The sequence below is a fragment of the Cyprinodon variegatus genome, unplaced genomic scaffold (genome assembly GCF_000732505.1).
Source record: "Cyprinodon variegatus isolate N-32 unplaced genomic scaffold, C_variegatus-1.0 Scaffold110, whole genome shotgun sequence".
NCBI classification, from domain to species: domain Eukaryota; kingdom Metazoa; phylum Chordata; class Actinopteri; order Cyprinodontiformes; family Cyprinodontidae; genus Cyprinodon; species Cyprinodon variegatus.
The window spans coordinates 37,743-48,749 of NW_015150563.1; the positions used below are offsets into that span (position 1 = coordinate 37,743).

At 41.5% G+C, this 11,007-nt stretch overlaps 1 non-coding gene across 1 annotated transcript; it reads right to left on the reverse strand.

Moving 5' to 3' along the window:
- Positions 1-1,663: 1,663 nt before the first annotated feature.
- trnah-gug lies at positions 1,664-1,735 on the reverse strand. Its single transcript has one exon. It is a non-coding gene; the product is annotated as a tRNA-His (tRNA).
- Positions 1,736-11,007: the final 9,272 nt, after the last annotated feature.

Sequence of the window (11,007 nt, forward strand, 5' to 3'; positions counted from 1 at the left end):
AAGCTAATGCTGCTAATGCTACCCGATCCCTACCAGAAGCGCATTGCGCATGCGCGGCTACATCTACATCCGGGTCACTCTCGATGTTAAATTACGTCCCTTCCACCCTAAAAAAACCCAAAAACAGTAAGCGATATGAACTATAAGTTTTAAACGTTAATAGTGTATTTCCTGGGAAAATAAATGAATTCAAATCCTTTCCTTTTTATCACTCCTATTTGTCTCTGATCTCTATTTATTAACTTGATTGCTGATAGGTCGTTGGTATAACCATAGATATCCATAAAAAAGGCCTTTATTATGGATATCTATGGGTATAACGCTGTACTGTGACGTCACCATCCGCCATATTGGTTCTCCCTAAATAAACCGGTCAGAATGTGAACATTTTGAGTGTTTTTTTTTTTTATTCTTATTGAACATTATGAACAGTTGTATTATATCAAATGACATGTACAGAAATTACGAAAAAAGGCCTGACAGGCTTCAGAAACATGTAATTAAAAATTAAATTACATGTTTTGAAGTGTTTAGATGAGGCAGGGCCAAGCGGCAAAGACAGCGAGATTTGAGGGATTGTGAAAATAAGGAAGGGAGGGAATCTCCCTCAGGTTCCAAGTTGCCGAGATCTCCCTCCCCTGCTTAGTTTGAGAAATAATGAGTTTACAATTATGCAAGTTTCTCCACATAATCATACGTTTTCTTTGTGATTTTGGTGTGGATTTCATAAGTCTGGGACAATAAATATGAAAATAAGGAGGGAAGGTTTCTTCAGTAGGTTCTAAGCTTAACAAATAAAGTGTCAGAAGTGATCTAGAATGGTGTTGATAGCAAAATGGGGAATTGGCATCTACTGAGCAGAGAATTTATTCATCGCACACTGACTGTAGCACATCGACTGTAACGTGTCTCCATATGGGGCCCACCCAGATAATGTTGCTTACGGGCCTATTGTTTTGTCGTTACGCCATTGAGTAAAATCCTATTAATTCAAATTTATCTGTCCACCAAAACTATCAATTTTAAGGCATCCATGTATGAGAAATATGAAAATATTAAGAATATGTTTGAAATGTCCATTTTCGTTCATATTTAAATCCATTTTCTCATCAATGGGTGTGAGTTTAGGGCGATGCATGTTCCCGCGACAGGGGAGGTCATTCTCTGCATAACAGATGAAACCCGGAGGAGCGAATCAAAGCAGGGGCGGATTTAGGACATTTGGGGCCCTAGGCAAAAACCTGCACGGGGTCTCTGAATTGAGAAGACAACTCATAATACAGACCCAATTTAGAGATACAGAAATTTTAATAGAATAAACAAACATTATTTACTGAATTATGACTGCCCTTAATGTTGTTTATATTGTTATACTATGTCTAGGGAAAAATAACAATTCAAGATATCCTTAATCACATTTTGGAGAGTCAAAATGCATTTTGAGCAGTGTTGGGCACGTTACTTAACTAGTTACAAGTAAAAGTAACTATTGTGTTACTTTTGCGTTTCTCGCCCCCCCTAACCCTCAGCACCTGGCTCCCACCTTCTCGCCGTGTGTTTCAAAAGCCAGCTGAATAGAGTGGACGACAAAGACAAGTACCTGCAGAGAGTTTTGAAGTTATCTCTACTGGAATTGGTTTAAGCATGTTCTTTTAACCAGTTTTGCCGTGACCCGGATTCAAACCGGGGTTGCTGCGGCCACAACGCAGAGTACTGACCACTATACGATCACGGCTGCCCTCTTCCATGTCTTTACATGCTCTATCTGTTTTCTGCCCTACCTCACTCAGAGACATTGATATTGCTGCAAAATATTTAAAAATACATAAAGGTATGNGGGGGGCTGCAGAAGTCCCCCAGCTGTTATTCACCAAAGCTGCGTTTTCTTCTCTGGTCATCCTATCAGGATGAAATATGGACACTGCTTCCCAATGTCCAAAAAGTAATATCATGGCATATGGCATAACAGGAAGGAGGCAAACACTTTTTCACACAACTGTATACTGGTATTATATCCTTGTATATTTCCTGATAAATGTCAGTCATTGAAACATGTGATTTGGTAGATTAAGGCACTTGATTTTAATTCTGAGCCAGAATGTAAGAAGCTAAGGTACGTTTGCTATTTTTAATGAACTGAATTTGTTCTTTGTTTTTTGTTTATATATTTCAGAAACACTGCTCTGTATTAAGCATATTTCTCCTTAGAGCCAGTAACTAACTATTAGCTATTTTTAAAAATATTAAGCACCTGGAAATTGTTATGTGGTTGTTGTCACTATTACATTGTGTCAGGGCAGAAAAGAAGACAGTTAGATGGGTTTTGAATTTTTTATGAAAATATATTAATATATATGGTACATAGATAATGCATAGAGTTGATGGGTGAAAGAGGGAATGAGAGCAAGTTGAGGAAAAAGTTGAGGAGGGGATAGAGGAATAGTGAGGAAGAGAGAAGAGTGGGGGAATCGAGAGAGTTCTGAACTGACCTCTTCATCTGCAGTCCAGGGGGCTGCAGGTAGCACAGTACCTCTCTTCCTCCACCCCCCACTCAACTATGTTTTTTCTGTACCATATGAAAATATATAATTTTTTATAATTTAACGGCTTACAAAATTCCCAAACCTGCCTGGCTGATTAATTGTCCTGTTATTTGCCATGACAATTACATTGAGGGATACCTATGCTTACAAATTTATCCCATATGTTAGAGTTCAGACATACTAAATGTCCAATAGTTTTAGCATTTTCAATAGCTAATTGATGTTTTATTTGACACACTTTTTCAGAGTCTTAAGTAAAAACATGAATGCCAAAAATATAAATAAAACATTTTATTCACAGAAAAGACAATGTTATGATTGAAAAGATAATTTTGGGTAAATCATTAAATGCATAATTCAACCCTTACTGCCTTTGTCTTTTGATTCAACATTTACTGGTAAATGTGAATGATTTCAACAATGTTAGGTTAAACTTCATTTACATCAAACAAATTCAACTTCATTTACATCAAACAAATTCATTCGTTAAAGGCAATACTTTTGTAAAGTTAAACTGTATTTGAACTGTACGGCCGAGCCAGCAAACCGCTGTAATCCAAACTCTCGCTGAAGACGTAGCTCCTGTATCTCCTTTCTCAGCTCTTCAACTTCTGTGGACACATCTTCAGCAGCTGATGCGGACATGTCCATTGCAGCTGGTTCAGGGACTGAACAATAGTCATGGTCATCTGTGACATCGAGGTGCTCTTCATCCTTCTCGGGAGGAGCTGCCTCAGGCAGCTCCACTCTCTCCCACACACTGCGCCGTGCTGGTTCAACACAATAGCCATTCCACTCAAAAAGTGCCGGTACAGCACCTTTAAGTGCTCTTCGACCGTCAAGTGTTGCTGGTCCGATGAGCTGATCGTTGGTAAAGTGTCTGCTACAGACCTTTGAGTGAGAGGTGATGTTGAAATTATCCCGGCGAATGCTAACTAGCCACTGTTTTCTCTGATGGGTCTGTGTCGGAAAGCCATGAAAACTTAACACGCCGTTAAATTTTGACGATGCTGTGCAGAGAGGAACACAGCAGTGCTCTGAATACTTTTTTTCTTGTTTTTGAAAATGACAAGTTTTTAACACTTTCCTTTTCAATAATGACACCAAACAATATTGCCAAATCTGCAAGCTAGCGCAATGTAAATACGCGGACCGGAAACGACCGAGCAGTAATGCCTTGAATCGGAAGTACGTCACTAAGCCTAGTGCATGTAGCGCATTGTACACTTTTCCTGTTTTAAATACAGCCCATCAATGAACTGTTTGGCCACATGTGATATTTTTATATAAGATTTTAGAACAATTAATAATTATGCTTTTATATGTCTACAAATAAACGTACAAATATTTTGCCACTATTTAAGTCTTTACACTTTATTTTACACTTGGTCACAATTGGCATTGCTGGTAGGACCAGAGACTTTGGTGGCCTATAGTTGTTTGATAAAAGGGAAAAAACAGTGGTTGTTATCTACAATCAAGATCTACGGAGGCTAATCTTCAGGACACTTAGTGCTGATCGGAGTCTAAAGTAATGGAGGACATTCAAGCCATTTTGGATCAGGTACGACAGCTTCAGGCTGAAAATTAACAGTTAAGGTCACAGGTGGCTAATCAAAGTACTGTGCCACAAACAGCAGAGTCCAATGACTCAAATGCTTCGACATCAGCAAATGCCAATGTACCTCCTGCATCTTTGTCTGTACCAGCTCAGTTCTTGTACATACCAAGAGAACGTAAATGCCCCAGATTTTCTGGTAAATTGTCTGTTGATTTAATAACTGTTGAAAAATGGATTGAAGAGGCCCGCAGGTGCTTAATGGTCAGGTGCATGTCACAAGCAGAACAGCTTCTCTTCCTATATGATCACTTAGAGGGGAGTGCTGAGGCAGAGATTGATTTTCATAGTACATCTCAAAAGGATACACCAGAAAAAAATATTTAGCATCCTTAGTGAGAACTATAGCTGCTCCCAGTCCTATGTTTCAGCACAGCTTCAAGTTTTTCAGCGTAATCAGAAAGAGGGGGAATCTCTTAGAGATTATTCTCATTCGTTAAAGGCACTCATGGATGTGGTTATTCTTAAAACACCAGGGGGTATTCCTAATTCTGACCAAATCTTACGTGACCAATTTATAGAACAAGTACATGATGATATGTTAAGAAGGGAACTCAAACGTAACATTAGCCAAGATCCAGCTATGTCCTTTTCTGTACTGCGTACTGTTGCTATTAAATGGGCAGAGGAGAGCAGAAATGTGAATAAACATAGGGCACGAGCATTTTTCTGTGATATGTACTCTGACCTGGGGAATATAGTGGCAGAGACTAATGTGATGTCAGTACAACCTTCCACTGGATTCAAAGAACTTAAGGACTGTCTTTTGAAACAACAAGAACAGCTGGATGTTATAATGAAGCATATAGGCCTCTCTACTCCATCCACAATTCCCCAAGCCCCACACAGAGGGCAAAAAGAGACTAAACCATATCACTTTGAACCCATTGGTAAACCAATCTGTTTGCGCTGTAATAAGGCTGGACACATGGCACGGTTTTGTAGGTCTCAAACACAATCTACCAACTCTAACAGAAATTCAGGACCTCAAGCTACAGTGCAAAGTAATGATGCAGGAGAAACCCAGTCTTGGCGACAGGAAAACTAGCGCCCTCTGGTGTGGAGTGCCAAACACCAGGAGGGGAGAGCTCAGGCTCAAGTAACCAAGAGGTTAAAGCACCTGAACTGATGAGTGATTGTCCTGTAGTGGAGGTTAATCTGGGTGGTTTAAATGTACCATGTCTACTTGACACAGGGTCAATGGTCTCCACTATTACAGAAGACTTCTTTATTGAACATTTTTAGTCAAAGGGTGAGGACAAGTTGCGTCAGTGCAATTGGTTACAGTTAAAAGCTGCAAATGGGTTAGGTATCCCCTACATTGGTTACCTTGAGGTAGATGTAAATGTCATGAGTAAGCATCTCCCCAGAATGGGAGTCTTGGTTGTGAAAAGCCCCCAAGACCCCCACCTTAAACAGAAAAAAAGGTCTATCCCTGGTTTGCTTGGCATGAACATAATTCGTTCTTGTTACCATGAGCTGTTTATTCAGCTTGGTCCAAAACTTTTTGACATTCCCCCACTAAAATCAGCTGGTTCTGGTTGGAAACAGGCTATGACAGTGTGTCACTCCATTGAGTCACTTAATGACCAGGGGAACTTGGGCATAGCTAGGGTTAAAGGCCGCCCAGTGTGGATTCCAGCTGGGTCACTAAAATTCATCTCTGTTGTCTGTCCAAGATTTGCTACAACAACACCACCCTCAGTTCTATTGGAGCCCCTTGATGATAGCCGCCTTCCTGCTGGTGTGCTAATTTTTAAGGCCCTACTAACAGCAAAAAGGGGAATAGTGGAGATACCAATTGTAAATGTGGGCTCACAAAATGCCTGGCTTAAACCTCACACCCCACTAGGTTTGCTGCATGTTGTCCAGACTAAGTCTTATTCATGTTCAGTGACTTTAGAAGAAGTGAAGGGCCAGGTAGCTGTACTACAATCCACTTGGGCAACAGACAGCTCCAGCTCTGATGTTGATAGTGCGCCGTGGCCTCTGCAATCATCTGACAAGGAAAGACAAGGGAAAGCACTGTTGGCTAAATATGCCGCTGTTTTTAGCCAGGGGGAAGGGGATTTGGGTTGTACCAAATTAGTGCAGCATGAAGTACCTCTGCTAGATGACGTTCCTGTTCGCCAGCGCTATAGGAGGCTTCCCCCTTCTCAATATGAACAGGTTAAAGCGCATATACAGGAACTTTTGAACAGTGGCATTATTCAACCAAGCTGTAGCCCCTATGCATCCCCCATAGTAATTGTGCAGAAAAAGGATGGGAGCATTAGGCTGTGTGTGGACTACAGGCTCCTAAATGCCAAAACCAGGAAGGATGCCTACCCACTCCCAAGAATTGAAGAGAGTCATTAGATGCCTTGGGAGGGGCAAGATGGTTCTCCACACTTGACTTGGCAAGTGGTTATAACCAAGTGCCCATTGCTGAAAAGGACAAAGCAAAAACGGCTTTTTGCACTCCATTTGGACTTTTTGAGTTCATTCGAATGCCCTTTGTTTTGTGCAATGCACCTAGCACATTCCAGCGTTTAATGGAGCGCATTTTTGGTGACCACTCCTTTCAATCACTCCTTCTGTATTTAGATGATATCATTGTTTTTTCATCCAACTTTGAAGATCACATGCAGAGGTTAGAGGTGGTTTTGGCTTGTTTGCAAGACCATAATTTGAAGTTAAAATTTAAAAAATGCCAGTTTTTTCAACATGAAGTTAAATATCTAGGACATATTGTATCATCTGATGGGGTGGCCACAGACCCAGAAAAAATCAGTGTGGTCGCACAATGGAAACGACCAACAACTGTAACTGAACTTAAATCGTTCCTTGGGTTTGCTTCTTATTATCGTCGCTTTGTTGAAGGTTTTTCAAAGTTTGCAGCCCCTTTACACAGTCTTGTGGCAGAAGTGCTTGGAGGCAAACATAAATCCAAGGGCCATGGGAAATCCTCTATTATTGAAAAATGGAGTGAGAATTGTTCCAGTCCTTAAAGGAACGCTTAGTCTGTGCCCCAGTCCTAGGCTATGCTGACTTTGCTAAACCTTTTGTCCTAGAAATTGATGCTAGCCATGCAGGACTAGGTGCTGTTCTATCACAAGATCAAAATGGCCAGCGAAGACCCATTGCATTTGCCAGCAGGGGCCTAAGACAAACAGAACGAAACATGTCAAATTATAGCTCTAGAAAACTTGAACTTTTAGCCCTTAAATGGGCAGAGACTGACAAATTCAGGGAATATTTGTTGGGAAATAAGTTTGTAGTTTTTAATGACAATAATCCCCTGAGCTATCTAAACACTGCTAAATTGGGGGCTGTAGAACAGCGCTGGGTTTCTGAATTGGCTGCTTTTGATTTTGATATAAAATATCACCCTGGTACAGCAAATAGGAATGCAGATGCGTTATCCCGCCAGCATCCATGCAACATTACTACTTTTACAATGCCTGGCTTACCAGTCCCTGACATGATTCGTAATCAGAAATATGAGCCACGTGTTTCTTCCCCTGCCATGTCATCAGCAAGCCAAGCATTTCCAATTCGCGAGAAGGCAGACTTGAAAGCATTGCAAGAAGCGGACAAAGTAATTGGGGCCCTCAGATTTTACTGGCAACGAGCAAAGCCTCCAACTAAACACGAGTTAATGAGAGAGCCTAAACCAGTCAGAAAGCTCGCACAGCAGTGGCACAGGTTTCATATGACAGAGGGGGTGTTATACCGTCGTTGTAGACCACCAAAAACAGGCAGTGACTCCTTTCAGTTGCTTCTCCCTGAATGTCTTAAAGCTGAGGTGCTCAAAAAGCTCAATGATGATCATGGACATCAGGGTGTTGAACGGTGTTTCTGGCCCAATATGTGGAAGGATGTGGAGGAGTATTGCCATAACTGTAGTCGGTGCCTGTTAGCTAAGGCAAACCACCCTAAAGTAAGAACATTCCCTGCCAATATAGTTGCATCTAAACCACTGGAAATGATAGCTGTTGATTTTACAATCTTGAAAAAAGCTACTGATGGGAGGGAGGATGTCCTAGCTATCACTGATGTTTTCTCCAAATTTGTTCAGGCCTTTCCAACTCCAGATCAGAAAGCAAGTACCACTGCAAAAAGTCTAACAGAAAAATGGTTTTATACATATGGAGTTCCAAAACGCCTACATAGTGATCAAGGCGGAAATTTTGAGGGGGAGCTTCTAAAACAACTGTGTAAAATATATGGGGTCGAAAAGAGCCGTACAACGCCATACCACCCAGAAGGAAATGGCCAGTGCGAGAGATTCAACCGTACTTTGCATGACCTACTTCGCACCCTTCCACCTGAAAAAAAGAGAAAGTGGCCACAGCACCTACCTCAACTTCTCTTTGCATACAATACCACCAAACACTCATCCACCGGCTATTCCCCACACGAATTGATGTTTGGACAAAAGCCATATTTACCTGTTGATTTTTTGCTGGGTACCACAGTGCATGAAACGTCAGGCTGCATGAATGATTGGATTGCTGAACATCATACACGCTTAACAGCAGCATATGCACATGCGAAAGACCAATTAAAATTGGCAGCAGATCGTAGAAACGAACAAATGGCACCAAATGTGAAAGAGATTTTGTCCCCAGGAACACTTGTCTTGAAAAGAAGCCATCCACCGGGACGAAATAAAATTCAGGATTTCTGGGATAAAACTATTTTTGAGGTCGTGCACTGTCTGAACGACAAAGGAAAAGTGTATAAGATTAGACCATTGAATCAGCCTGGTTCGGAGAAGAATGTTAATCGAGCTGAACTCAAACCCTGCCCTCACTCTTGTCTAGCGCTGCCTGAGTCTCAATCACCCAAGCAACTCGCTCCAGCATGTGACTCAGAGGGCACCTCTATGTTCCATCACCATCTGGTACGCTGGTGCCACCGCCAAGGACAAGAGCAGACTGCAGCGTGTCATCCGGTCTGCAGAGAAGGTGATTGGCTGCAACCTCCCATCTCTCCAGGAGCTGCACGCCTCCAGAACTCTGAGGCGTCCAGGGAAGATTGTGGCTGATCCCTCGCACCCCAGTCACAGACTATTTCAGTCACTACCCTCTGGCAGGAGGCTGCGGTCCATCAGGACCAGAACCTCCCGTCACAAAAACAGTTTTTTCCCATCTGCTATCGGCCTTATCAACAAGGCCAAGACCCGCCCGTGACACTGAACAATGTTTCTCTCCCCCATTCAGGATTTCTGCATTACATTAACGCACAGTCTACTGTTTGTATATAGCTTCTGTGTATATATATATATATATATTTAAATATGTTCTATCTTATTTTGCTATTTTTGCTTTGTTTTGTTTTTTGTCTGCACCAACAACACCAAGTCAAATTCCTTGTAAGTGCAAACCTACTTGGCAATAAACTTGATTCTGATTCTGATTCTGATGTTGGAAGAGGAAAGTGAGATGGGGAGTTTAATTCTAGTGAATATGCCATTGGTGACACCGCAGTTACCATCTGAACCGAACACACCACCCCAAGTTCCTGAGCTCCAGGTAACTGTTCCTGTACACTCTTCCCCATCCTCTAGCCCCCCCAGCCAAGTGAGGCGTTCCAATAGAGCTACCGCTGGACATCACTCCAACCCTTTCAACTTGCCACGCTCAACACATAGACCTAATGCTAATGACACTGTTATTTCCCAGGTCTCTAGTCAAACTGCTTTTGCGTCCTTTAGACCATGGCTTTAGTAATAAGAGTCTAATGTGTCACCGGGACGGTGACCTTTTAAAGTGGGGGCAAATGTGATAGGGTGAACCAGGAAGTAGGAAGTTGGGGGGTGGAGCTTAGTCTTTAAAAGCCAGAGGGAGGCCTTTCACTCAGTTACTCCACATGGGTGTAGAGGGCAACTGGCAGCCATTACACTTGAGCTTTTAAGTCAAATCCGGGTTTGGTGCACAGACAAGAAGGTAAATAGATTATATGTTTGTCACAAAAGCAATGCAGCCAATAATGATTACATCCTCTTAGGTCCAAGAAATAGTACCAGTCAGCAGTCCTGGGAAAGATCTTGCTGAAAGAACCTATCACCTGCTGGCCTCCAGAACTAGGAGAGTTCGTTTGTTGGATTTTAATAAAGGTAACTTTTAAATAGTTACTAATTTTTATAATAAAATGATTGTCATGCTGATGTAAAATATTGGTATCTTTTAGTGATGATTTGGATGCTGCTGAGCCACCATCCACTGTTTTTTCCCTTGGTTAAAGTTTAGGCTGTACATTAGTTGTTTGGGCTTGCATAGACGTTTGGACTGTCTCAAATTGGTTTGACTTAGGGGCACCTTTGCATGTTTTGTTTGGTTTTTCGTTTTAGGCTTTATTGGCCATGCCATATTGATTTTATTGGTGTTTTCCAACTGTGTATTTATTATTTATATTTGTACGACCCCAATTCAGCCAATTGTACACTTTTCCTGTTTTAAATACAGCCCATCAATGAACTGTTTGGCCACATATGATATTTTTATATAAGATTTTAGAACAATTAATAATGATGCTTTTATATGTCTACAAATAAACGTACAAATATTTTGCCACTATTTAAGTCTTTACACTTTATTTTACACTTGGTCACACGTAAATTCACTGTTGTATGTGGTATTTTATACACTCACCGGTCCCTTTATTAGGTACACCTTTCCAACTGCTCGTTAACACTTAATTTCTACGCAGCCAATCACATGGTGGCAACTCAGTGCATTTAGGCATGTAGACATGGTCAAGACAATCTCCTGCAGTTCAAACCGAGCATCAGTATGGGGAAGAAAGGTGATTTGAGTGAATTTGAACGTGGCATAATTGTTGTTGCAGGAAGGGCTGGTC